General features: G+C 39.4%; 1 protein-coding gene, 1 long non-coding RNA gene and 3 pseudogenes across 2 annotated transcripts in view; 3 read left to right on the top strand and 2 right to left on the bottom strand.

Annotated features, from left to right (window-relative positions):
• TNFSF4 (TNF superfamily member 4) overlaps positions 1-27,807 on the top strand; it is a 188,279-nt gene that overhangs the window by 37,529 nt on the left and 122,943 nt on the right. The gene's annotated exons all lie outside the window — the stretch shown is intronic.
• Positions 1-27,807, top strand: part of LOC125155246 (60S ribosomal protein L7a-like) — a 91,842-nt pseudogene that overhangs the window by 37,551 nt on the left and 26,484 nt on the right.
• Positions 1,621-14,065, bottom strand: LOC125155255 (uncharacterized). The gene is made up of 6 exons (XR_007148102.1): positions 13,921-14,065; positions 12,681-12,777; positions 11,876-11,947; positions 9,434-10,282; positions 7,518-7,666; positions 1,621-2,074 (listed from the first exon to the last, which is right to left on the bottom strand). It is a non-coding gene; the product is annotated as an uncharacterized LOC125155255 (long non-coding RNA).
• Positions 6,331-7,074, bottom strand: LOC125155254 (alpha-ketoglutarate dehydrogenase component 4-like; annotated as a pseudogene).
• On the top strand, positions 17,303-18,474 carry LOC125155641 (elongation factor 1-alpha 1-like; annotated as a pseudogene).

Here is a 27,807-nt window from a genome sequence, read left to right as displayed (position 1 = left end):
TAGGTGGAGGTTTTCCTCTCTTCCTTTGACCCTGGGCAAATAGGAAGTGAGATCCCCTCTAGTCTGCAGTGGCAGAGACTTCAGGAAGCCCACACAAGTCAGAGGGCCAAAGTAGATCAGTGTCAACAGGCAGAAATTAGAGGGACTTCCCCCAGGTCCTTCCTGTCAAAGAAAGAAGCGTTAGAGATCTTTGTGAAGAGAAAAACACCTCGAGGACTATTCCAGACTGGGTAAGTGGCTCCCTAATGAGACTGCTACTCCTTGGGTTTTATCCCAGGACACTGGGATCCATACCACTGTGGTCAATTTGAGCATCTGGGATTGAAATATGGATGCTTCAAGCAAGTGCTCATCCGAGACTCAGCTCCAAGGAGCAACAGGGTCTTCTTATTGGCAGCAAGAGGGAAGTGATGGACATTTGGATGCCTTGGTATTCAATGATAAACTGGAGATCAGTGTCATGGTGAGATAGGACATGAGGCCTTTCTGGCCTCCTCTCCCCAGCTCCTGACTTTCAGCCCATGACTGTAACAACCGGCACCACAAGAGCTCACTTAGACATGCTCATGACTGTCGAAGTGTCACTGGGGTCTCTTCCGACAACAGACATATTTTGAATGTCTCCTCCCACAATTAGAGAAAAGCAGCACCTTTCCAAGTGGCTCCTAAAATCAGATGAGTGGACTGGTGCCAGGCTGTGTAAGAATTACCCTTGTGGGTCATGGCTTGGGCCTGAAACCTGGGATTGTTTTTAAGGCTGTCCAGGTGATTATGATCAACCGATGATTCTGAAAATCATTTTGCTACTTAGAGCTTGGACTCTGACAGATGGAGCTTTCAATTCTGCCTCTGCTGTACGCCTTAGCAATTGCATTTTCTTGCACACAAATAGCCTCGTGAACCCTCAGGGTTCTTGTCTGCAAAATGGGGGCTAACTATACTATGCACCTCATGATGTTGTCATGCAGACTAAGTTAATGTGAAGCATGTAAAGCTGAAGCATGTAAGGCTTGCCGCTCAGTGAGTCATAATACTATGTGCTACTATCGTTATTATTTATTATTAGTCCAGATTCATCTCTTTCACCTCCTTTCTCCACTGTCATGGTTTATTTTTATGCCCAAATGACATACTAACGTTGCTTAGTTATATGAAACCACCCACACTAAATTTTACTTAACACAAACAGAACAAAGAACGTATTAGCATTTTGATTTTATAGGTGAGAAAAGAGGACAGAGAAGTTACATGATCTTCCCCAAATCACATAACTTGTAAGTACCAGGGCTGAGGCGTAAACACAGGACTGTGGGTTCTATAGCCAAGAAGGGTGACCTTGACAGAAACACAGCACAGCAGCAAGAGGGGACACTATCTATTCACACCCTTCTCTCAGGCTTCATGTTCTATGTTTTGAGTGTTTGCGACATTGTAAAGAAACTCAATGAATTCATCGTCCATTTGGTTTTAACAGATTAACTCTTTCTCACAAAGGGGAAGCGAACATGAGGGCTGGTCTTTAACACCTGGCTGACCAGGAGAGGCCACCGAACAGCAGCACCAGCACCAGCGTAAGCACATTAGAAACGCAGAGTCGCCGCCCCACATTTGAACCCACATTTTAACAAGGTCACCAGGTTGAAGTCTGAGAAGCAGTAAGAGGAGGCAGGACCACTGTCTGGAGGAAAGGGGTCCAAGTGCCTGTATAGGGCAGTACTTTCCCGGTTCAGGGAGTTGGGATTTCTAAGGGAAAACGACACCCTTGGTTAGGAGGACACTTTGCACATGCAACACATCACACAGTAGATGCATTCCCAGTAGACACATTCCTTCTTATTTTTACTCACATCCTTGGGAATCCTGCCACATGTATGATTTAGACAGCAGTACCATGGGGCCTCGCTTAGACACACTCCTAACTGTGCAAACATCCTTGGAGTCTTCAGATTGACCAAGTCCCTGTACAGGAAACATCTCTGAATGTCTTTGAATGTTAGAATCTCTCCTCACGTTATTAGAGGAAGGCAGGAACACGGTGGTAGTAAAATCGGATTCTGACAGCTATCTAGCATACCTGCAAGAGAAGATGACATGGAGAGCTGATGAGTGAGTGTGGTTTTTTGACCGTGGCCGTCTGCAGTGACCGTCCCTTGAATTTCTGTTGAACCACAAACTGAGAGCTTCATTGTAGGTTACTTTTTTTGTGCTTCACTGTTGATTTGTGAGTGTGACAGATGTAACTCTAACAAAATTGTTGTCATCTGGTGTTTCTGGTGGTTTGTGGATTTTTTTAAGATGAGGGACTATGTCTCTTTTTTTTTCACTTAAATTGAAATTTTATTGATACAACATACAGACAGGAAAGAGCACAAAGCTTAAGCATGAAGCTCGAGGGAATACATAAGGATGCACCCAGCACCTAGGTCAGGAAACAGAATGCTAAAACAGCAGAAGTTCCTCCTGGCTCTCTTACAGTCACTACTTCCTCTTTCTCCTCCCACCGGCGGGAACCAAAGTCCTCGCTTCTCGAACCGCAGATTCGTTTTGCATGTGGGAGCCATACTTTTAGGTCAGCAAAAAAACCAAAAAACAAAAAAAACCCACTTCATTTAAAAAATATTATAAATCTTTGAAAGCACATGTTCTTCAGGGAACACACAACACTTCAGTAACAAATTCTGTAGTCCTTGGCTAAAAGTCCTGTAAAAGTTGGAAGATTTTCAATTTAATTTTATCTTCTTCTATTGAAATGATTTCAAACTTAGAACTTGCAAGAATAGTGTAATAATTTTTCTCTTGAAACATCTGAGGGCAATTTGCTGGCATCGATGCCTTGTCACCACTGCCCCCCGCCCCCCACCAAACGTCTTAGTGTGTGGTTCTCTCACAAAGGATGTCCTACATAATGAAAATACAACCATCAAAATCAGCAAAATAATATGGATACATCATTACCATCTAGTCTGAAGACAGCGTTCAAGTTTTGTCAGCCAGTCCAGAATCATGTACCACGTTTACTAGTCTTCTTCAAAACAGGAGAGTTCTTCACTCTTCCCTGGACTTCTTCTAGAAACTTCACACTTTATAAAATTACGCAGTTATTTTGTGAAAGGTACCTCAATTTGAGTTTATCTGATATTTCTTCATAATTATATTTAGAGAACGCTTTTTTATTTTTTACTTTTGGCAGGAATATCACAGAAGGGTTGGTCTTCTCATTGCCTCCAATAGGTGGTGCACAATTTTAATTTGTCTTATTAATGGTAACATTCACTTTGACCACTTGATTAAGAGTACCTGCCAGTCTCCTTTACTGTAAAAGTATTCTCTCTCCCCTTTTAATTAGTATTTTGTGGGAGGTGTTTTGAGACTATTTATCCAATTCTATATCAAATGTTCACTCATGAGTTTTAGCATCCATTGATTATTCTTTTTTTATTCAAGTATAATGAACATACAGTGTTATATTAGTTTCAGGTGTACAATTTAGTGATTCAACAATTCTATACATTAGTCAGTGCCCATCATGATAAGCATACTCTTACTCCCCTTCATCTGCTTCACCCATCCCCCATCGACCTCCCCTCTAGCAACCACCAATTTGTTCTCTATAGTTAAGAGTCTGGTGGGTTGCATGTGTGTGTGTGTCTTTTTATCTTTGTTTTGTTTCTTAAACTCCACATATGAGTGAAATCACATGGTATTTGTCTTTCTCTGACTTACTTCAGTTAGTGTTACACACTCTAGATTCACCCATGTTGTGGCAAATGGCAATCTTTCATTCTTTTTTTTATGGCTGAGTCATATTCCATTGTATATATGCCACATCTTCTTTATCCATTCATCTATGGATGGGCATTTGGGCTGCTTCCATATCTTGGCTATTGTAAATAATGCTGCAATAAACATAGGGGTGCATATATCTTTTCAATTGAATGTTTTCATTTATTTTGGGTGAATACCCACTAGTGGAAATACTGGATCATATGGTAATTCTATTTTTAATTTTTTGAGGAACCTTCATACTCTTTTCCACAGTGGCTGCACCAACTTGCATTCCCACCAACAGTGCGTGAGGGTTCCTTTTCCTCCACATTCTCGTCAACGTTCGTTATTTCTTGTGTTTTTGATTTAGCCATTCTGACGGGTGTGAGGTGATATCTCATTATAGTTTTGATTTGCATTCCCTGATGATGAGTGATGTTGAGCATCTTTTCATGTGTCTGGTGGCCATCTGGATGTCTTCTTTAAAAAAAATATCTATTCTTTTGCCCTTTGTGCAATCCAGTGATTATTTTTATCTGAATCAATATTATTATGATGGTTGCCAGACAGTGATTTTTAATCTAATCATTCATTCTATATTTATTAGTTGGCATTCTGCTGTAAGGAAAAAAAATTTCCCTTCTCCTTATCAATTAGTTAATTAACTCATTCATATTGGTATGGACTCATGGATACTTATTTTATTTGCTGGATTCTAATCTCTTGTTATCATTATTTATCAAATCTATTATCAAATTGTCCCCAATTTGACAGTGTCCCTATCATTTTTTTAGTACTTCCTTACTTTCTGGAATAAGATATTCTATGCTCATTTGTAATTTTCCTGCCATTTCTTCTGAGAGTACTACTTCCTTTTATTTTTACTTAAAAAAAAAGTTTATTTATTTATTTTGCAGGGGGAGGGGCAGAGAGAGGGAGAGAGAGAGAATTCCAAGCAGGCTCTGCACTGTCAGCATGGAGCCTGATGTGGGGCTTGAACCCACAAACTGTGAGAACATGACCTGAGCCAAAACCAAGAACCAGACGCCCAACTGACTGAGACACTCAGGTGCCCCAGTCCTACTTCCTTTTAAAGGAGAATGATGTTTAGAAATCAAAATGTGGAGCTAGGTATGTTTATTGTTACTGGAACGTCACTGCTCCCAGCTTTTCTCAATGACTAGCGCTAAGGCACACACACACACACACACACACACATTCCACTCAGGCTTCTGACAGCCTGCACTAAGCTGTGAGGTCACTCTCCTCATCTCTTGCTCTATGATCTCACCTTACCACCCTTACCATGTGCCCAACCCACAGCTAGATCCTCTCTTCGCCCTGCTCAGAACCTAACATCCCTCAGCTGCTGTCACTGTCTCTCCACACAGTCATCCTCTTTACCCCATTGCCACAGCCCTCTCTTCCCCAATTTGGAAACTCTTCATAATTACCCTTCAAGACTCCCACACCCTGGAATTCTACCTGTCATCCCCACCTATCATGCTTAGCCCCTTTGAGTAACTTTTGAATTATGCAGGATTGGGGCGCCTGGGTGACTCAGTCAGTTAAGCCTCTGACTTTTGATTTCGGCTCAGGTCATGATCTCACGGTTTGTGAGATTGAGCCCCACGTCTGGTTCTGCACTGACAGCATGCAGCATCCTTGGAATTCTCTGTCTCCTTCTCTCTCTATCCCTCCCCTGATCATGCATGAGTACACACACACACACACTCTCTCTCTCTCTCTTTCAAAATAAATAAACATGAAAAAAACACGTTATTGAATTATGGAGGATGAAAGGCAGGAGGGCAGAGACTGTCACAGGGCCAACATCTCCATTAGGCACATAGACACAGTGCCCAAGGCCTATGACACTTGTAGGGGCCCACAACAATGTTGTAATTTTAATTTATTTTAAATTCAGAAAAAAACAATCAACATAATAATGAATCTGGCCTGAATTATATTTATTTTTATATCAAGACAAAATAAAATGTTTACTTTTTTTAAGGTATGGAAGGCAATTTATTTAGCTTTGTGAAACTTTACTTTCACAATAATACATACCCTTGGCACTGTAAGACCTTATTAAAGTTTTGTAAATTGCGCTAATAAGGTAAATATTTAGGTTGATTTTATGAGGTTTTCAGACATTAAGTTTGAAAAAGTTAGTGGTTATCATAATTTGCACACATGATGACAATGAAAACAGTAAATGAAATCAATGAATACGATTTACCACCCCTGGGGCACCTGGTGGCTCAGTGAGTTAAGCATTGAATTGTGGGTTTGAGCCCCCCATCGGGCTCTGTGCTGACAGCTCAGAGCCTGGAGCCTGCTTCAGATTCTGTGTCTCCCTCTCTCTCTCTGCCCCTTCCCCACTTGCACTCTGTGTCTCTTTCTCTTAAAGATAAATAAACATTAAAAAAATTATTAAAAAAATAAACATTAAAAAAATAAAAAACTTGATAATTGTAAATAAGCTAACATTTAAACATGTATACTTTGATAGGTATATGAATAATTAGGTAAACTTGACTAATTAGGAGAAGCTGACTGGGATACACACATTAAGCAATATAAGTGTTCATCTAAATTTTTTATATTTCATTTTTTTTTTTTTACAAAATACCTATTCAAGTTGTTTAATGTATAACTTCTCATGTGCCATTTTGGAAGTCCTTTATATTAAAGACTATTATTCGTGTGTCTGATGCCAAACAGTGCTTATTCTGGACCTCCATGTTTGTATAAATTTGATTTCTTCTTGAGACACAAGTTTCTTGCTGGATTTCTGAGGTAACATTTTTATTATTTCTGCAGTGGGTGGTGGACCCTGGTGCATCAGCCAGTCTGGTGATTTACTTCCCTCAGGATGCTGTGAAATTGAATGAGAGCGAGATTATTGTCCTGCTGGTCTCAAAACTTCTGACATGTTTGGTTTAGTATTGTCTCTTCTGTCGGGGAACCTTATTTTTTAAATTAAATTAAATAATTAAATTAAATTAAATTAAATTAAATTTTATTATTTAATTTAATTTTATTTTTGAGAGAGAGAGAGGTGGGGGGAGAGCACGTGTGAGCAGGGGAACGGGGTAGAGAGGGAGAACCCCAAGCAGGCACTACGCTTAGTGTGGAGCCAGACACAGGGCTCCATCCCATGACCCTGGGATCTTGAGCTGAGCCAAAATCAAGAGTCGGATGCTCAACTGAATGAGCCACCCAGGCACCCCTGTCAGGAAACCTTATTAATGGAGTATGTGCCTGAACAACCCTGCGGGCAGATGCCATCTCACTGCCCATCATGACCCAAATGTTTAATTTTTATGGAGGAAGGAAAGTGTCTATTCCCCTTGAAAGCTGCAGTGCAGTCCTGCGGCCTTGATTAGTTTTGTAAGTCCAGTTCCTTGTAGAGTTTCTGGAACATAGCATATACTCGATAAATGTGAAATAAATGAATGAATAAGTGGCCAAGTGTCAGGGCTTATGTTTCTTGTTTTTCCCATGGCAGAAAAGAATAGATTAGAAAAAAAAATCATCATATTTGTTGATGGCCTGTTTACTAGAATGAGTGTTTTCTTTGCCCCCAGTAGTTCAAAGCTATCTATATATTCATCCATTAATTCAAATACTTATTGGCTCCCTACAATAGGAAGTGCTTCCTTTGTGTGTCAGTATGGGATTGTGGAATGTCCAGCTTGGTCTTAGGAGAGCAGGCTGTGTCTATAAGAACAAAGTCCTGAACTAACCTCTCTGGCACAGCACTGTCGTCCACGGGCCCCACACGTCGGAAACACGCTGAGCTAATCCTCCAGTTCCAGTTCTACACATCCCCGCTCATGCAGCCTTTTCTATACCTTTGACACGAGCCAACTTCATCTTTTCTCAGCATGAGTCACTGTCAAAAACATACACATTGTCATAACTGCTGTAGCTCTAGTGCTGTCCGTTGCTTTTTAAACAATCATAAAATCAAATCTAAAGCTCACGTTGAGAGCTTGTTTTATTGATGACGTACAATGGGAGATGGATGAGATATTTGGGGCCAGAACTGTTGACCATCTACCATCTTTATTGAGAAATTTCTGATTTCCAATCTAACTAACTCAAATGAGTCGTAATTCAGAGACATGATAAAGTTAAATTTTCCTCTGTGCTGACTACGAAAAGCACTTGGGAAGCACAATAATAACATAGACATGATTGTATAAGGAATGCTCAATATACTTAAAATAACACTTTCAAGTACCCTCAAATACTTTGGCATAAAATATTCCATTTGAACCTTTACTATTTCTAGGTCAGCTGTTGGCAAACTGTGGCCTGGGGTTGCATCCAGCCTTCTCCTTGTTTTTTTTATGGTCTGTAAACTAAGATTTTTTTTTTTTTACATTTTTAAGTGGTTGAAAAAAATAAAAAGAATATTCTGTGATATGTGAAAATTGCAGTAAATTCAAGCTTTGACGTCCATAAGTGAAGTTTTATTCAACTCAGCTATATCCATTTGCTTATGTATTATTTGTGGCTGCTTTTGAATGATGAAGGGCAGAGTTCAGTTGGAACAGAGACTGTTGGAACAGAGACCAAAGCCAGAAATATCTGCTATCTGAAACTGTACACAAAAGTTTGCCTTCCTGGGTTTGAGGTACTAGAGACACATCAGTGAACAAAACAGAGATCTCTGTGTTGGGGGAAGTCATCAAGAGGGCGTGACTACCAGCTGATCTGAGAGCTAGACCCAGGTGACAGGAGGCTTCTTAGTCCCCCTCCCCCATCATCGGAATGTACATTCTGAGCATCATTCCTGTAACCAGAGCTGTTTCAAGGGCACAACCTTAAAAAAGAAATGTGTTGTTGAGACCATTTGGATTGTATATGGGACTGAACCCTGTTAAGCGCTCTATATAAACTTTTAAGATTCTGGCAGGTAGGTATGATGACCTACCAATCTGGACTGGCCTGCTTCTTTCTTTGGTCTCTCCTTGCCCTCTGTGTAGGGGGACCAGATTTGAATTTCAGCCGGAGAACTCCCAAAGTTGCAAACCAACACCCTGCCCTCAGAAAACTTACATTCAAATACGGGAAGACAGGAAACAGTAAGCATAAGTACATTATATATAGTATTATTAGGATGTGATAAATGTGATGAGAAGAAAAGATGTAGAGGAGGGTAAAGGGAACAAGGATTTTCTTTTTTTGGTGGGGGGAGGATGTTACACTTTGGAAGACAACAATCAGGGTAGACCTCGTTAAAAAGGTGGTACCTGAGCAAAGACTTGAAAAGGGTGAGGAAGCGAGCCACGTGGGTGTCTGGGGAAAAGCACTGGAGGCAGAAGGGATAACAGCAGCTCCTCATACGGTTGTTGTGTAGATTGAGTTCATGTATTTAACTAAAAATAGTGCCTGGCAAATGGTAAATTCTCAAAAAAAAAAAAAGGTTCTTTTTTAGAACGAGCTAGCTGTAGACGCTCCTTTCCTCTCTGCAGTGGGCGGATGTACTGAGTGCCTCTTGGTAGGCGCTCACTATAGCAGAGAAAGGCTCTCCTAAGTACGAGGGGTCTTGATATCTTAGCTTTATCTATCCCAGGATTAGCTTTCATCCCTGGGGCTTAGCTCTCAGGGGCAGAGCCATCCTGGAGAATCATGAGCTCGCGAGGTATCATACCTGTGGTCTGTGTATTTATCAGATACGGATCCCGGAGTCTGTCGGCACACACAGGCGCAGGGACTTGCCCTACCGTCACACAATTAGTCAGCAGCAAAGCTTCGATAGGCATGGGGTGTTTTGCTTCCAGGTCTGGTGTTCTGTTCCTGCTCTGTGCTCCTCGTCCTGCAATAAACCTATTTTTACACGGCTTATTTCTTCCAGTAAACTTTCAGGTGTCTTTGCGCAGGGACCACGTCTTACTCATTTTTGTTTTCCCCTTCAGAATCAGGCACTAAACAAACAAAAAACCAAAACCGTTGCAAGAACAGTCAGTGCTTGATTTTGTTGGGTACCATTTCAAATCGTAACCACTACCTGTAAGTCTGTCAGATAATGCCAAGGTGGGACCGACCGTCCCTTGTTTCCTGCGTTTGTATAAAGCATGGGGACATAAATTGTCCTACAAATCAGGGACCTCCCAGAAGAGATACCGGACATTTACATTTTCAAACTTTTTTATGTTGCTAAATATCATGTGAAGATCCTGGAGCATAAAGATGATTCATGAGCTTTGGGCTTTGATGAGCAGTAGCGTCAGGCTGCTAGATAAGGGATGGCATTTCCAGGACAAAAAATGGGGCAGACAATGCAGGACAAACACTTTGTTGTCCCTTGTCTTAATCCAGGGTGGGTTCTCAAAGTGTGGTTTATGGACGGGTGGCATTAGCATCACATGATGCTCGTCAGAAATGCAAATTCTTGGGGTGCCTGGGTAGTTCAGTCCATTGAGCGCCCGACTCTTATTTCGCTTCAGGTCATGATCCCAAGGTCATGGTATTGAGCCCTGTGTCAGGCCCCACGCTGGAGCTGAAATAAAAAAATAAAATAAAATAAATGTGTTCGACAAATTTTTTAAAAATGGGCGAAATAGTTAAGGATATGTGAACTTCCTGGGGACTGCTGTGAGGTGACACTGGATTACGTTTATCACCTGATTCCCATATGCCCTTACTCAGACTGGCCTATTTTAGAGTGGTATTACAGGCCCTAGGAATTCGTATTCAACTCAAGAGTTTGTAGCCAACATTTCCCAAAGATTTGGTGGGTATTTTTTAGGTAAATGGCTGCAGGCTTATTTGGGCAAAGTTATGAAATTTCAAGGTCCTGATGTTTGAACAGTCTGGTTTCTGTAAAATATTTGCTTGTAAAGTCCTGCTTTTATTTTATTTTTGTAATAAAAGACACTCAAAACCTCTCAATTTTTGTGCTTGGAGGCTCCATGCTCTACAAACCAGAGTTAGAGATCTCTAAGTGTCAGGTCACTAATTGCTATAAATATTTCATGGTAATTGCTAATCATGCCCATTCTTTTTTAGAGGTTTGTTTAAACCCTTGTTTAAACATCAGTTCTGGGTAAATAAGGCTGAGATGATCTAGGAGTACATTTTTTTCTTTTTTCTTTTCTTTCCAAGGAAGATGGACTATGCTAGTGGGAAAGCCTTAGATGTGTCAAACATTTTGATGAGATGTGTGTTCATTTGAGAAAGGAACCAGAGAGAGAGAGAGAGCCAATCTGGTGTGTACTGGAGGGAGAGAGAGAGAGAGAGGGAAATCTGAAGCTGAGGATGGGGATACATCAACAGGGAGTGCGAAAAAAGAGCCCATGAGACCAGATACTGCATTGGGAGGGCCAGAGCAAGAATCCTCTGATGGCAAAACTGCCTGGAAGGCTGATAATAGAAATATTACATGTAGATTTTTAACATGTCTGCTGTGTTTATATACTCTTTAGCAGTCGAAGCAACAGAACACAACCAGTTCTGTGATTTACAGTTTCTCTTAACAGAAGAATGTCAAAATTATGTTGGTAATAAGAGCGTTGATAAAGGATTTTGCCTTTCCACTCTCATATGAAGTTGGAGAAATGCAGCGATTTAGGTTTGAGAAGAGAAACAATTTGGAGGATAAATTTGGTTTTGTCTTTAGGTGACCTAAACTTGAACAATAAAGAGTAACGAGGACTTCTGTTTCCAGCGATATGGCAGACTAAGTTATCTGTTACCTCTTCCAACGCAAAACACTTAAAAATGCTAGACACATTACAATTTTCGGTGCATAGCTGAATTTATAAGAAAGAAGGGGAAACTCCAGGGCCAAAACTTGAGAGTCAAATGAAAAATTGGAAGGGTTTGTAGGTCTCAATAACCAATATACTTGGATTTTAATGGCGTCACAAGGACGGAAGACAGGTTTTAGGTCCATTGGGTAAGAAATTGATGAGACTTGCAGTGGCAGCAACAATGATGAACAAGGTGGACTAGAAAACAACTACTTTCGGCTAGTCGCTGACCAAAAAAAGCATTTCCTGATGAATGGTAACTGCCGGACTATTCTCACATGGTTTAGGCATCCAAATTTATTTTGTCCACATGCTCTAATAAAATTCAATCAAAAACTTACCATAATGGTGCATCCTTGGACACCTGCCAGAAGCACGTGCCACATCTGGAAGAGCATGCTCTCAGTCTAGGCCTTTGCAAAACAAACGACAGGATTAATCCCCAGGGTCTTCAGATTTTGGAATTATTCATGTCTTTAAGTATGTTCAAGTGAATAAATAACTAAACAAATGAGGGAATAACAATTATAATAGAGAAACAAAACCTTACGAACAGAAGATACAGTAAAACCTTGAGTTGTGAGTAACTTGTTCTGTGAGTTCTGCAAGATGAGCGAGTGATGTCTTACAATAAGGGTAGTACTCAGTGCCGAATGTCACATGATCACAACTGAATCAAAGGTTCTTGAAATTCGCTTTGGTATGTAAGTGCTTTGGACTGTAAGCATGTTTCTGGACTGAATTATGCTCACAAACCAAGGTTTTACTGTAGTAAGTATTAGAAAAAAGAACCAGATAGAACTTCTGGAACAATTATAGCAATCGACATTAGAAACTCCGTGGAAGGGTTAGTTGCAGATTAGAAGCAGTTTAAGTGAGAATCAGTAAGAAATACAGAAATAATCATGAATACACCAAAGATAAAGAGGGATTCCTTCTTTGGATAGATTCATACATCTCTTTGGGTTACATTATAATTATAGTTATGTTGGCTTAGGAGCTGTTACAGGACTCGCAAAGAGAAGAAAATGAGTTAGCACTCTGAAGTCTTTACAACTATCTTATTAGCTTAAAGAGAAGGTGATGTCAAAAAATTAAAAATGGAAATTTTCTTATGGTCATAAACAAGATACAAATTTCTCTTACCCTGTCATTGGCAGGTGAACAACCAAAGAAAAGTGGGTGTCATTGAATGCCTCAGTAACAGCTGGGATAGTAAACACAGCATGCTCCAAGGGCTCTTCTAGAGGGAAGAGTTGGAAAGTGTGATGAAATAATGATCACTTTTTCTTCTTTCAAAATTCTCAATGTGCATAACATACTACCATTTGTAAAAATAAAAATAATATGTCTTACATAATATTTATTTTACGTATATGCATGCAATACACAGGAAACTGGTAACGAAGACTGCCTCTGGTGAGGGGAATTGTGTACCTAGGGGGATAGGTATGGGAGAGAGACTTATTTCTCACAGTTCTCAAACTTTTCTAGTCTTAGGACCCCTTTTGGTCTTTTAAATTTTTTTTAATGTTTATGTATTTACTTAAACCTTTTTTAAACGTTTATTTAGTTTTGAGAGAGAGAGAGAGAGAGAGAGAGAGAGAGAGAAAGTGGAGGAGGGGCAGAGAGAGAGGGAGACACAGAATCCAAAGCAGTCTCCAGTTTCTGAGCTGTCAGACAGAACCTGACGTGGAGCTCGAATTCATGAACCATGAGATAATGACCTGAGTTGGACGCTTAACTGATTGAGCCACCCAGGCACCCCAGGACCCCTTTTGGTCTTAAAAATTATTGAAGTTCCCCAAGTGTTTTTGTTTATATGAGTAATATGTTCATCAATATTTACTGTACTAGAAGTTAAAACAGAAATCTTAAAAAAATCTATTTAATAATTCACTTAAGGGGCATCTGGGTGGCTTGGTTGGTTGAGCGTCCGACTTCGGCTCAGGTCATGATCTCATGGTCCGTGAGTTCGAGCCCCGCGTCGGGCTCTGTGTTGACAGCTCAGAGCCTGGAGCCTGTTTCAGATTCTGTGTTTCCCTCTCTCTCTGCTCTTCCCCTGTTCATGCTCTGTCTCTCTCTGTCTCAAAAATAAAATAAATGTTAAAAAAATTTTTTTTAAATAATTCACTTAAAAGTAAGAATAAACCCATGATGTGTTAACATAAATAATATCTTGTTAAATAAAAAATAAAAAGAGAGCCTTGAATAATAAATAAAATAAATAATAAATAAAATAAATAAATAAATAAATAAAATAAAATAATAAATAAAAATAACTATATTTTCTAAAACAGAATTTAGTGAGAAGAATGGCATTGGCTTTTTTTTTCTTCCTGTAAATCTTTCTAGTGTCTGGCTTAAGAGACAGCTGGATTCTTACATTAGCTGCTGTATTCAGTGTTTGCGATCTTACATATCATGGAGATTCTGGAGAGCACCACTGTACCCTTGAGAGAGAATCAGAGTGAGAAAGGGAAACAATATCTTAGTACCATTATGAAAATAGTTTTCATCTCACAGACCTATGCAAAGGATCTCAAGAACCTTGGATTGCACTTTCAGAATTGCTTCTGTATAAAATCTGTTGGAATTCTATACCATGTGCATGGATTAGCAAGTCACAATACATCCAAACTTGCATACATACAAATATCCATACATGCATATGCATGTATAAATGTACACCTTTCAAAGCTCTCTCTTCTGATATTTCTGGAATGCAAAAAGAAAGGCAACTGGAGGTTTCTGTGAAACAACCGTGTCACAGTTTTGATAATGCTTTTAGAAAGGAAAAGCGAACATATAGCTGTTAAATCTAGTATTTATTGGGTGCTTATTATGTACTGGACAGTGTGTCAAGAATTTTACCTGCCTTATATAATTGAATCTTTTCCCGAACCATATGAGAAAGGTGCTATTATTTTCTTCACTTTATTAAGGAGAGACTGGGACTTAGAGAAGTTCAATCATGTGTCCGAGATCATGCAGCCATTAGGATTTTGCTACGTCCAACTCCAAAGCACATCGCTTTCAAAAACTAGAGTCTAAATGGCGTTTTTTTTCTTATTTTAGTGTTTAAAATTGTGGTAAAATACACATAACATAAAATTTACCATCTTAACCCCTTTTGAGTGTATCGTTCAGTAGTATTAAATACTTTCATAATGTGGAACTATCACCACTATCCATTTCCGTAATTCTTCTCATCTTGTAAAACTGAAACTCTATACCCATGAAAAGATAACTGTTCTTTCCACCCTTCCTCCAGACCCTGGCAACTACCATTCTTTCTGTCTGTACAATTTTGACTACTCTAAGTATCGCATATAAATGGAATTACATAGTATTAGTCTTTTTCACATAGCAAGGTGTCTTCAAGATTCATCCATGTTGTAGCTTATATCAGAATTTCTTCCTTTTTATTTTAATATATGTGCTGCTGAAGTGAGCACAAAATTACCTCATTTTTAAAAGCTGAATAATTTTACATTGTAGGCATCTATCACATTTTGCTTATCACTTCCTCCATCGATAAACACTTTGGTTGCTTCCACATTTTAGCTATGGTCAATAATGCTGCTGTGAATAAAGCCTTTAGTTTAGTAATATTATTATTATACCAATGTTTTTAAGTTTGACAAATGGACCATAGATATGTTAATAATGGGGCAAGACAGTTTTGGTGAGGGAATTCTGTGTATGTTCTTGTAACTTTTCTGTAAATCGCAAATTGTTATAAAAGAAAGATATCTTTAAATAGTGAATGACAAACTTTTAATATTTGGTCAGTAATAAATATACCTTCAGGAAGATTCTTCTCATATGTAATTTCTTTCTACTTCAGTATAAGCATGTATTGCTATTTTTGTCTATTTCCTGTTAGTCATTAAGAACCTCTGCTTTTTACTTGCCATAAAAAGTGTTTTTTTATGACTAAAAATTTGAGAATTACAACAGCTTTTCACATATATTTGCATTTTAAACAATTCATGTTATTTAAACAACCCAAAATCATGGTTCAATTTTAATCCCTGTATAACTATTTGGCCATATTCTTTGGCAATACTGTCTTAAAGTCACATAGGCACAGCAAGCTGACAATCATTATGATTGGCTTTATTTTTTAACTTTATTGAGATACAATTGACATAGAACATTATGTAAGATTAAGGTATACAATGTTTTGATTTGATACACTAATATTTTGCAAAACGATTACCACCCTAGTGTTAGCTAATACTTCTGTCACATCATCTAATTACAATTTTTTTTTTGTGGTGAGAACATTTGAGATTTATTCCCTTAACAACTTTCAAGTTTATAATACAGTATTGTTAGCTATAGTCCCCATGCTGTACCTTAGATTCCTCAGAACTTACCATCTTATGACTGAAAGGTTGTTCCCTTTGACCATGTCTCCCTACTTTCCCCACCCCACCCCCTAGTAATCACCATTCTACTCTCTGTTTCTATGAGTTTGATGTTTTTAGATTCTACATATAAATGAGATCATTCAGCATTTGTCTTTTCTAATACCCTCAATTAGCATAATACCCTCAATTTCTATCCATGTTGTCACAAATAGCAGGATTTCCTTCTTTTTTAATGGCTGAATAGTATTCCACTATATCACATTTTCTTTATCCAGTCATCCACTGATGAATACTTAGGTTGTTTCCCTGTGGCTATTGTGAATATTGCAGCAAAGAACATGGGAGTGCAGATTCCTTTTTGAGTTAGTGTTTTCTTTCTTTCTTTCTTTTTTTTTTTTTTTTTTTGATAAATTCCCAGAAGTGGGATTTCTGGATCATATGGTAGTTCTATTTTTAAATTTTTTCAGTAATCTCCATACTATTTTCCATAGTGGTTGCACGAATTTATATTCCCTCCAACAGTGCACAAATACTACACATCCTCACAAATACTTGTTATCTCTTATGTTTTCAATGATAGCCATTCTAAATGTGCATGAAATCACAAGAACCCAACTAACCAAAACAATTCTGAGAAAGAAGAACAAAGCTTCAAACTGATGATGATCCAAACACTATGGTATTGGCATACAAAGTGATCCAAACAGTATGATATTGGCATAAAAACAGACACATAGGTTCTAATTAATGGAACAAAATAGAGGCCCCAGAAATAAACCCGACATATACGGTCAATCAATTTACAACAAAGGAGCCAAGAATATGCAATGGGGAAAGAACAGTCTCTTTAATAAATGGTGCTGGGAGAACTGGATAACCATACACAGAAGAATGAAATGGGACCCTTATCCTAAACCACCTACAAAAATTAACTCAAAATGGACTAAGGACTTAAGCATAACTTGAAACCATAAGCTCCTAGAATAAAACATGAATAAAAATCTCTTTGATATTGATCTCAGCAACAGTTCTTTTTTTATTTGACACCAAAAACACAAACAACAAACACAAAATAAATGAGTGGGGCCACATTGAACTAAAAAGCTTCTGCAGAACAAAAGAAACAAGCAGCGAAATGAAAAGACAACCTATGGAATAGTAGAAAATGTCTGCATATCATATATCTGATAAGGAGTTGCTATCCCCAAACTATGAAGGACTCCCACAACTCAATAGGAAAAAAAGAACAATTCCATTTAAAACTGGGCAGAATAACTTGACCAGGCATTTCTACAAAGAAGGCCTACAAATTACCAAAAGATTTATGAAAAGATGCTCAACATCACTAAGCAGCAGGGAAATGCAAACCAAAACCACAGTGAGAAACAGCTAATTGTTGGTGTTAACAAAATGGATTCCACTGAGCCACCCTACCTACAGCCAGAAGAGATATGAGGAAATTGTTAAGGAAGTCAGCACCTACATTAAGAAAACTGGGTACAGGCCCAGCACAGTAGCATTTATGCCAGTTTCTGGTTGGAATGGTGACAACCTGCCGGAGCCAAGTGCTAACATGCCTTGATTCAAGGGATGGAAAGTCACATGTAAAGATGGCAATGACAGTGGAACCACACTGCTTAAAGTTCTGGTTCTGTATTTGGCTACCCGTTCATCCAGCTGACCCTTGTGTCTGCCCCTCCAGGATGTCTACAAAATTGGTGATATTGGTACTGTCCCTGTGGGCCAGGTAGAGACTGGTGTTCTTTTTTTTTTTTTTTTTAATGTTTATTTTTATTTTTGAGAGAGACACAGAGACAGAGAGAGACAGAGAGAGATAGAATGTGAGTAGGGGAGGGGCAGAGAGAGAGGGGGACACAGAATCAGAAGCAGGCTCCAGGCTCTGAGCTGTCAGCACAAGCCTGATGTGAGGCTCAAACCCACAGACTGTGAGATCATGACCTGAGCCAAAGTCAGACGCTCAACCGACTGAGCCACCCAGACACCCAAGACTGGTGCTTACACCCAGCATGGTGGTCACCTTTGCTCCGGTCAATTTTACAACTGAAGTAAAGTCTGTTGAAATACACCATGGAGCTTTGAGTGAGGTTCTTCCTGGGGACAACATAGGCTTCAATGTCAGGTATGTATCTGTCAAAGATGTTCATCGTGGCAATGTGGCTGATGACAGCAAAAACGACCTACTAATGGAAGCAGATGGCTTTATGGCTCAGGTGATTATCCTGGACCATCCAGGCCAAATCAGTGCCAGATATGCACTGTGCTAGATTGTCACACAGCTCACATTATTTGCAAGTGTGCTGAGCTGAAGATTTGTTGTCGTTCTTGAAAAAAGCTGCAAGATGGCCCCAAGTTCTTGAAATCCGGTGCTGTTGCCATTGTTGATATGGTCGCTGGCAAGCTTTTCTGTGTTGAGAGCCTTTTTGCTGTTTGTGACAGACAGACGGTTGCTGTGGGTGTCATCAAAGCAGTGGGCCAATAAGGCAGCTGGAGCTGGCAAGGTCACGATGCAATTAACAATGCAATTAACACAATGCAATTAACAATGCATTGTAAAACAATGCATGTAATTGGATTGCTGGTGGGAATGTAAACTGGTGCAGCCACTGTGGAAAACAGTATGGAGTTTCCTCAAAAAATTAAAAATAGAGCTACCCTACAATCTAGCAATCATAGGGGAAAGATCCTAGCACTACTAGGTATTTATCCAAGGGATACAGGTGTGCTGTTTTGAAGGGCCACATGCATCCCAATATTTACAGCAGCACTATCAACAATAGCCAAAGTATGGAAAGAGCCCAAATGTCCATCAACAGATGAATGGATAGAAGATGTGGTATATATATACACAATGGAATATTACTTGGCGATCAAAAAGAATGAAATCTTGCCATTTGCAACTACGTGGATAGAACTGGACTGTATTATGCTCAGAGAAATTTTTCAGTCAGAAAAGACAAATACCATATGATTTCACTCATATGTGGCATTTAAGATACAAAACAGATGAACGTAAGGGAAGGGAAGCAAAAATAATATAAAAACAGGGAGGGGGACAAAACATAAGAGACTCTTAAATATAGAGAACAAACTGAGGGTTGCTGGAGGGGTTTTGGGTGGGGAGATGGGCTAAGTGGACAAGGGGTATTGAGGAGGGCACTTGTTGGGATGAACACTGGGTGTTATATGTAGGGGATGAATCACTGGATTCTACTCCTGAAATCATTATTGTATTATATGCTAACTAATTTGGATGTAAATTAAAAAAAAAAAAAGCAAAGGAAATCATTAACTAAATGAAAAGGCAACCTACCTATTGGGAGAAATATTTATTTTATCATCCTGTTTAGCTATTGCAGTGTGGTGGGAGGAAATGTTTAAGTACTTGCTAGGCCTTTCTGCCAGAGTCAGACAACAACTTCTGAGGTGCAGCTTTGATCTTGACAGCCCTCATTTGTTAAGGCGCAGGCTTTGAAATGGGAAATTGGGAAAGACTTTAGAGAAAAGGTGTTTATTTCATGGTTATATATGGGTATGGGTCTTTACAGACCTGAATCTGTGTATCAGCCAGGCTAATAGGATTGGGGAGAAGCCAAGGTTAGTGGTTATGTAGTTAGTATCTATGGCTGCTGGTCTGTGTGGTCATCATAGCCGGAGTGGAGTGGACAGTATGATAAAGGAATCATTGACTCTGGTTAAATGGTCTGACCCATGTTTTCAGATCAACGAGCTTCCCATCCAATGTGCTCTGGATACTCATGTACAGAGAGAATGAGTTATAAGGTTAACTTACTACATTATAAGAATAATAGTGAGGAGAGAGGGCAAGGTGATCAGATGGTTAAGGAAGGCAGCAGAGGCAGTGATTTGAGCTTTGTAAGATGGAAAAAGCAAGTCCTTGAATTTTCCTTTTTAAAAATAACTCCGAGGGGGTGCCTGGGTGGTTCGGTTGGTTAAGCATCCGACTAAAGCTCACGTCATGATCTCGTGGTTGGTGGGTTCGAGCCCGCATTGGGCTCTGGGCTGATAGCTCAGAGCCTGGAGCTTGCTTGGGATTCTGTTCTCCCTCTCTCTCTGCTCTTCCCCACTCACACACTCTCTGTCTCTCGAAAATGAATAAATGTTAAAAAAAATTAAAAATAACTCTGAGACTGTGAATGAAATTTGCTTATGTTTATATGTTTCCTTAAACTATGAACTTTTTGAGAATAGGTTCTGTTTTATTTATTTATTAATTTTTAAATTTTAGTGTTTATTTATTTTTGAGAGAGAGAGAGAGAGATGGAACGTGAGCAGAGGAGGGGCAGAGAGGGAGAGAGGGAGACACAGAATCCGTAGCAGGCTCCAGGCTCTGACCTGTCAGCACAGAGCCTGATGTGGGGCTCAAACTCATAAACCGTGAGATCATGAAGTCAGACGCTCAACTGATTGAGCCACCCAGGTTCCCCACGGTTCTGTGTTTTAATAAATCTTTTTATCCCAAACAACTAACACAGTGCCTATTGAATAATGTTTGTTGAAACAACCAAATTTCTGGGATCAGGACATGCACATCTTTTGGCAAGTCCTTATTCGGCCTACTCATGTTTTCACCCCACCTATCTACAGTGTGAATTATTCTTACTTATGTGTGCCAGGTACTATGCATAACGGTGTGATGGAAGGAACTGCTTTGGAGTTACCACACCTGAGTCCCAGAGCTGCTTCTAAGTAGCTATGAGGCCTTGGACAAGTCACTTAAATTCTCTTGGTTTTTGCTTTTTAATTTATGAAATGAGGTTTTCGGACTACATCACGGAGGGGGAGCAGCATACTGTCAACCTTTCCTCCTACACCTATAACAGGGATGACGTCTTCACATAGCCACTGCCAGGGAGCCAGAAGTGACACTGAAATAAGATCTATTTCCTCTCCCCGAACAAGATCATCTCAAAGGTCTGTGGCCTAAGCTGTGAAAACACATACACAGCTAAAACTCAACTAGCCTCATCATGGGTTATTGGATACCCAGAGTCAATTGATTCCCTTTCTTTTTCATATATTTTCTCCATCCCCCCCCTCCAGTTTCTTCCTAGACCTATTAACTTGGCTAGTTAGTATTTCCTATTTCCATGCCTTTCTTTTGAAGTGAGAAGTTAGGGGCAAAAAGAGACACAGAAGACCTGAAAGGTCTCCCACGTCATTTGTCAATTAGGTATGAATGAGAGCTGCCCACACAGAAGTTCTGCCACCATGGCCAAGACTCCAAGCATGACCAGACTGTACTTGTGCTGATAATTTGTACTTACACTTACTCCTGTAGCTACCTGTAGCCACACCTGTAGTTACATCGACCCCAACACCTATACCTACACCTATGTCTATAACTATACCGACACATACCCTACACTTACACTTACATTTGAAAGCTCATGTCCTTTTTTTTCCCCCTTCCTAGTATACAGAGAACACTGCAACAAGCTATACTGTTTGTTGCCAGACTCCTAAGCCAGGAAGAATTCTCTCAAAAACAACTGGCAATGACACATGTGAAACATCTTACTGAGAGTAGGTGCAAAACATTAAAGACATACAGCTTGGACCATGAAAAGGCTGCAAGACAAGGATGTGAACTACTGGAAAGAATATAATGTAAAAAACAAAACAAACTCAAAACAATAACAACAACAACAACAACATGGAGAGACATAAGTTGCTCACCAGGAGCAAAGTCCAGTGCTAGGCAAACCTCAGAATACTCAAATAATCAAATTGTCTATAATATGTGATTTCTGGAATGCATGAAAAGTGACAGGCCGATTTTCTAGTAAGACAATCGTTTCTTTTCAGAATCTGCCCAGACTTGTTAAAACCTAACTCTTTCAACGATCTTTGGGTAAGATTTTCCAAAGAAGAGATCATCTTCCTGATTATTCTAATAGCTCGCCTCATCAGAGTGGAATTTTGGATTACTTCATTTCATAAGCACAGGTCAGAGAATAAGCTTCCTGAGAACTGAGTTCCTCACTGGAAACTCTTGGTGGAGACACAGACAGGCAGGGCTCTGGAATGGGCCATCTTCCCTGAAGAGTTCTCCTTCTGTATTTGCCCTCACATAAGCCTGTTTTATTTTCTACACACGACGTATTGATAGCTGAAATTGTTTTATCTTTTCTTTTCCCTTTGGGATGGCTCCCCTGTGGGTGATGGATGAGTGGGGTGCTGACCTTTAAAGTTGCAGGCTCATTTCTTTGGCCCACAGGGGAATATACACCAATTTTTGAATCTGAATGTTTTTAGGCAGAAACTCTCCAGCTCGACATAATCACCACTCCTTCCTGTCTCACACTTGCTTCTTCACACATCTGCGTTCTCTGCCTTATGCAGTAAGGCAAGAGAGTGTGGGAACTGTGGCTTCCATACACTGGGTCTCCTGAGGGACCTATAACTTCACAGAGTGGGGACCTCGTACACACATCAGCATGTACAGTGGCAAATGTTCAACAAGTATGTGTTCACTGGGGTATAAAGTGAGAGGTTTTATTTTTGGCTCCTTCCAACTTGTAGGTCAAGGAGGGGGCATCTTACCCGTCTCATACTTTCACTTTCTCACCTGTAGAATTGAATGAGGTAGTATGTGGAACTGAGAAGGAACTGGAAGGTAGAGTCCCTGTGAAGATTCTTTTAAGACCCCTGATCGGTACTCGCCAGACAACGAAGAACTTCCTTGTAGGCCAGCTTTCCAGAGGACAGAGCTGCCCCCTTAGATATGGAGCAAAGCTTTATCAGTCTCAATATTGTAATGCCCCTCTCCATGAAAGATGAAGTCATGAAGAATGATGTGGCCAGTTTTATCCTTTTTGGTTGTTGTTGTTTTGCAGAGGGGATTTGCTGACTGCTTCATGGTGTCATAGCTACAAGCCCATCCCAATGGTACTTTAAAACTGTTTAAAATTTTTTTTCTAGTTGGTAGAAATACATTTGTTTTTTTTTTTTTTTTTTGTATATTGGTCTAAATTCATTAGGAATTCTAACTGGACATCTAGTTTCTTTTGGATTTTTCCAAACATAATTTTTGACTAATGGCTGTTTTAAAAATGCCTTTTATTGGTTTATTTCATTGGCTACTATCTCTAATATGATGTTGAGTTGAAATGCTGAATGGGTATCTTTGCCTCATTTCCAGTCTTAGGGGCAAAGCTTTCAATATTTCCCTCTAAGTTATACTTGCTACAGGATTTTTGTTAAGTATTCTTAATTACATTTAGGAAGTTCTTTCTAGTTTTAAAACATTTTTTAAAAAAAATCATGAATGAGTGTTGAATTTTATCACATGCTTTTTATGGATTCATTGATATTATCATGCTAGTTGTGAATATTAAACGTTGTGTTCCTAGAATAAATTCAACTTGTTGATAATGCATTATTTTTTTTATGTCTCAATTCATTTTGGTCACATATTGTTTAGAGTTTTTGAATTGATATTCATGAAAAGATTGTAATTACTCCCTCTCCCCCTTGTGATATCCTTACCTCGTTTTTGGTAATAAGATTATGCTGACTTTATAAATCAGTTGAGAAGTGTTTTTGTTTTTTCCAATTCTCTGTAAGGGTTTGAGTATATTAGTATTATTTCTTCCTTAAATATTTGGAAGAATTTATTAGTGTAGGTGTGTAGACCTGAAGATTTCTTTGTGGAGATGTTTTAAATTATAGATTCAATTTACTTAAATATATACAGTAAAACCTTGGTTAATTCATTCTGGAAATATGCTTGTAATCCAAAGCACTTGCATATCAAAGAAAATTTCCCCATAAGAAATAACGGAGGCACACTTGGGTGGTTCAGTTGGTTAAGCATCCAACTTCAGCTCAGGTCATGGTGTCATGGCTCATGAGTTTGAGTCCTGCATCGGGCTCTGGGCTGACAGCTCAGAGCCTGGAGCCTGCTTCAGATTCTGTGTTCCCTCTCTCTCTGCCCCTTCCCTGCTTGTACTCTCTCTCTCTCACACAAATAAATAAATATTTAAAAAAATAATGGAAACTCAGATGATTCGTTCCACAACCCAAAAATATTCATGTAAAAATGATTACAACACTGTAATATAATACAAAATAATAAAGAAAATACAAAATATAAAGAAAAACAAATAACCTGCACTTACCTTTGAAAACCTTCAAGGCTGGTGTGAGGGAGACAAGAGAGAGGAGGGTTATTGTGTAAGATGACTTTCACTATCACTAACGTATGTTGACTACAGTAAAGTATTAATAAACTCTTGTCCTATACTGTATTTAATGTAACTGGCAATAAGGCAGCAGAGGAAAGGGTCTATGTCTGCAGGCAGCCTGACCTAGAATGAAGCAAAGTATCCCTAAGGTTACTCTTGTATGGAAAAGCAAAGGACTGCCCATAGGTTCTTTGAAGTGACAAAAAATACACCAATGCCAGCTGCGGGCACCTTCCAATGTTCTGAAAAATCACTGATTTCTGCCAAACACCGCAGCCTGGGAACAAGCATCCGAGCATGGGAAATGATCACCCATAATCCTGCAATGAGAGAGAGAGGGAGAGAGAACCATTGGCTCAGTTGTGGTCATCTGACAGTTGGTGTCACGTCCTACTCGTATTGCAAGATATTGCTTGTTTATAAAGTTAAAATGTATTAGAAATGTTTGCTCATCTTGGGGAACACTTGTACAACAAGTTACTCGCAATCCAAGGTTTTACTGTATTACTATTCAGATTTTCTATTTTATTTTGTTTCAGTTTTGATATTTTGCATTTTTCTAAGACTTGTCTTTTTTCTTTTTCTTTTTCTCTTTCTTTCTTTCTTTCTTTCGAGAGAGGGAGCAGGGGAGGGGCAGAGGGAGAGAGAATCTTAAGTAGGCTTTTGCCCAGCACAGAGCCCGATGCAGGACTTGATCTCACCACTGTGAGATCATGACCTGAGCTGAAATCTAGAGTTGAACACTAAACTGACTGAGCCACCCAGGCGCCCCTGTCCTTTCTTTAAAAAAAAAAAAAAATTGGAGTATGTAGTTGACAAACAATGTTACATTAGTTTCAGGTGAATAAATAATGATTCTACAAGTGTATACCTTATGCTGTGCTCACCACAAGTGTAGCTATAATCTCTTATCATAAAATGCTATTACAATATCATTGACTATATTCCTTATGCTGTATCTTTTATTCCTGTGATTTCTTTATTTCATAACTGGAAGCCTGTTTCTCTTACTCCCCTTCACTCATTTTGCCCATCCCCCCACCCCCTCCTCTCTGGCAACCAGCAGTGTGTTCTCTGTATTTATAGGAGACTTGACATTTTCATCCAAATTTTCAAATTCATTTCCATAACATTGTTCCTAACATCTCCTTATGATAATGTTTGTAGGATTTGTAGTGCTGTCTATTCTTCATGCTTGATACTAATAATTTGTGCCTTGTTTCTTTATTGTTCTTGATAGGGTTATATAAATTTTATTAAAATTGTCAAAGAACTAGCTTTTGGCTTTGTTGATTTTTCTCTATTGTGCATTTATCTTTCTCTATTGTATGTTTATATTTGTTGATCTTTGTTTTTATCGTCATTATTTCATTCTTTAACTTGATACGGGTTTGGTATGCCTTTGTTTTCCTAGCTTTTCAAAATAGGTACTTAGATTACTGATCTTTTGTCATTCTTCTTTTCTATGTATTTGAAGCTATGTTTCAATCTAAGGACTCCTTTAGCTGCACCCCCCAAATTTAAGAATCATTGCCTAAGACTCGGTCTCAAGTTTATGCCAGTGATGAGTGGTTTTTAACTGGGGTGATTTTACTGCCCCACCCCCTGCCCTCAGGAACGTTTGGCAGTGTCTGGAGACAGTTTTGGTTGTCACATCTAGGGGAGGGGAGCTACCAGCATCTAGTGAGTAGAGGTGAGGGCTGTTGCTCAAAATTCTACAATATACAGGACAGCTCCTCATAACAAAGAATTATGTGGCTCAGAATGTCAATAGTGCTGAGGTTGAGAAACCTTGTGGGTTTAGATCTACTTATTACCCATAAATGTACTTGCCCCCCTGACCCCCAACCCCATAATACCCTCCACATGGCTTGTTTCTTTACTACTTTAGGATTCCCAAGATGCTACCCTTAATCACACTATACATGTAGTTCTGCATCATGCTATATAATCTCTACTGTTGTATTTTCCCTCATAGCACATTATGCATGTTATATGATGTATTATAAATACCATGTATGGCCATACGTATGGAATGTTTATTTCTTCTTGCTTGCCTCCCCATTAGAATAGAAAACTCCTGTCTATTTTGCTCACTGTCCTTTTCCCAATATCTAGAATAATGCTCAATGGTTGAATGAGTTAATATCTGTTGCATGGCTGATGCATTGTTGCATCTGAATGAGCATTATTTCCAGTTTGAGGTAAATAAGGCAGATGTTGTGTTAGGGGAAATACAAATGTAAACAAGAAAATATTGAATTATCCCTGGTGCAAGAAGGGAGACTCCTCCTCCCCCTTTCCTTAGAGTATTTACTTAAAGAAAACTGTAATTTTGAGTTCTTTCTTTGCCTGTTTGAGATGTCTATAAACCTTTGTAAAAGGGAAATAAGCCTCTAGACAGTTTTTAAAAAAATGTTTATTTATTTTGAGAGACAGTGTGCAAGCAGGGAAGGGGCAGAGAGACAGAGACAGAGACAGAGAATCCCAAGCAGGCGCCTTGCTGCCAGCACAGAGCCTGATGCAGGGCTTGAACTCATGAGCTGTGAAATCATGACCTGAGCTGAGACCAAGAATCAGACGCTTAACCAATTGAGCCACCCAGTTGCCTCTAGCCAGTTTTGTAAGTAGGGATCTTTTTCAAGGACTTGGGAGCCATCCTTTTGAAATGTAATTGAGGAAGATAGCACCTTTATTTCCCAGTCTCTGGGAATAGGGAGGAGCCCAACTTTGGTAGTGTGTGACCCCAAGTTGCTATTTTCCTTCTTGTCTCAAGTAAATAAGCAATGTATATTTCCTTTGGATAAAGGCACATTAGTAAACACGGTGATTTTATCAGGTAAATTTGGGAGGAACTACACGCGGCAAATGGTGTCGTCAAATGCTCTTCCTTGAGGACTAGTTATTGTTTGTCTTGAGAACAATGAAACGGGTTGTATCTGCTTGACTATAGAAAAGGATGAGATTTCTTTTCCGCCTTGCGATCTCTTCAGTGGATTATCTGTGATGTGGATCACCTTCTGGTTTAATGTTTACTCAGTAAGAGGGCTGTTTTTCTCTGGTACTTTTGTGGTGAGTTTTTCTGAGTTGGCAGGACACCCATGGTCTCTGGCTACGTCGGGGAGGTGGGTTTGTACTTTAAAAGATGCTCCTCTGCATTTGTTCTTATTGAAAGCAGCACCCTGTCCTCACCTTTCTGTCTCCCTTGGTACTTGTCTCAGGCACATCAGTGCTTCTGAATCTGAGGGAGACCATGTTCCATCAATTCCCTTCTCCCACACCATCTAGGAGCTTCTGTAATTGTCTGGAGAGTGTATGCAAACTCAATTTCAAGGTAGGGAATGAACAGTTTAACACACAAATGGACTCTTCTTTCACTCCTTCTAGTAGATGTGTTTTAGATGGCTCCTTAGTGGGAGCGGGGCAGAAACCAGAGGGATTTTTCTTTTCTTTAAAAAAAATTGTTTTTAATGTTTTTTATTTTTGAGGGAGAGACACACACAGAGCACAAGCAGGGGAGGGGCAGAGAGAGAGGGAAACAGAGAATCCGAAGCAGGCTCCAGGCTCCAAGTGTCAGCACAGAGACTGATGTGGGGCTCCAACCCAGGAGCTGTGAGATCATGACCTGAGCTGAAATTGGATGCTTAACCGACTGAGCCACCCAGG

This window comes from Prionailurus viverrinus, chromosome F1, assembly GCF_022837055.1.
Source record: "Prionailurus viverrinus isolate Anna chromosome F1, UM_Priviv_1.0, whole genome shotgun sequence".
In the NCBI taxonomy this organism is placed as follows: Eukaryota; Metazoa; Chordata; class Mammalia; order Carnivora; family Felidae; genus Prionailurus; species Prionailurus viverrinus.
Note: the sequence above shows the minus strand (reverse complement) of the source record. Positions and strands in the feature narration are given on the sequence as shown.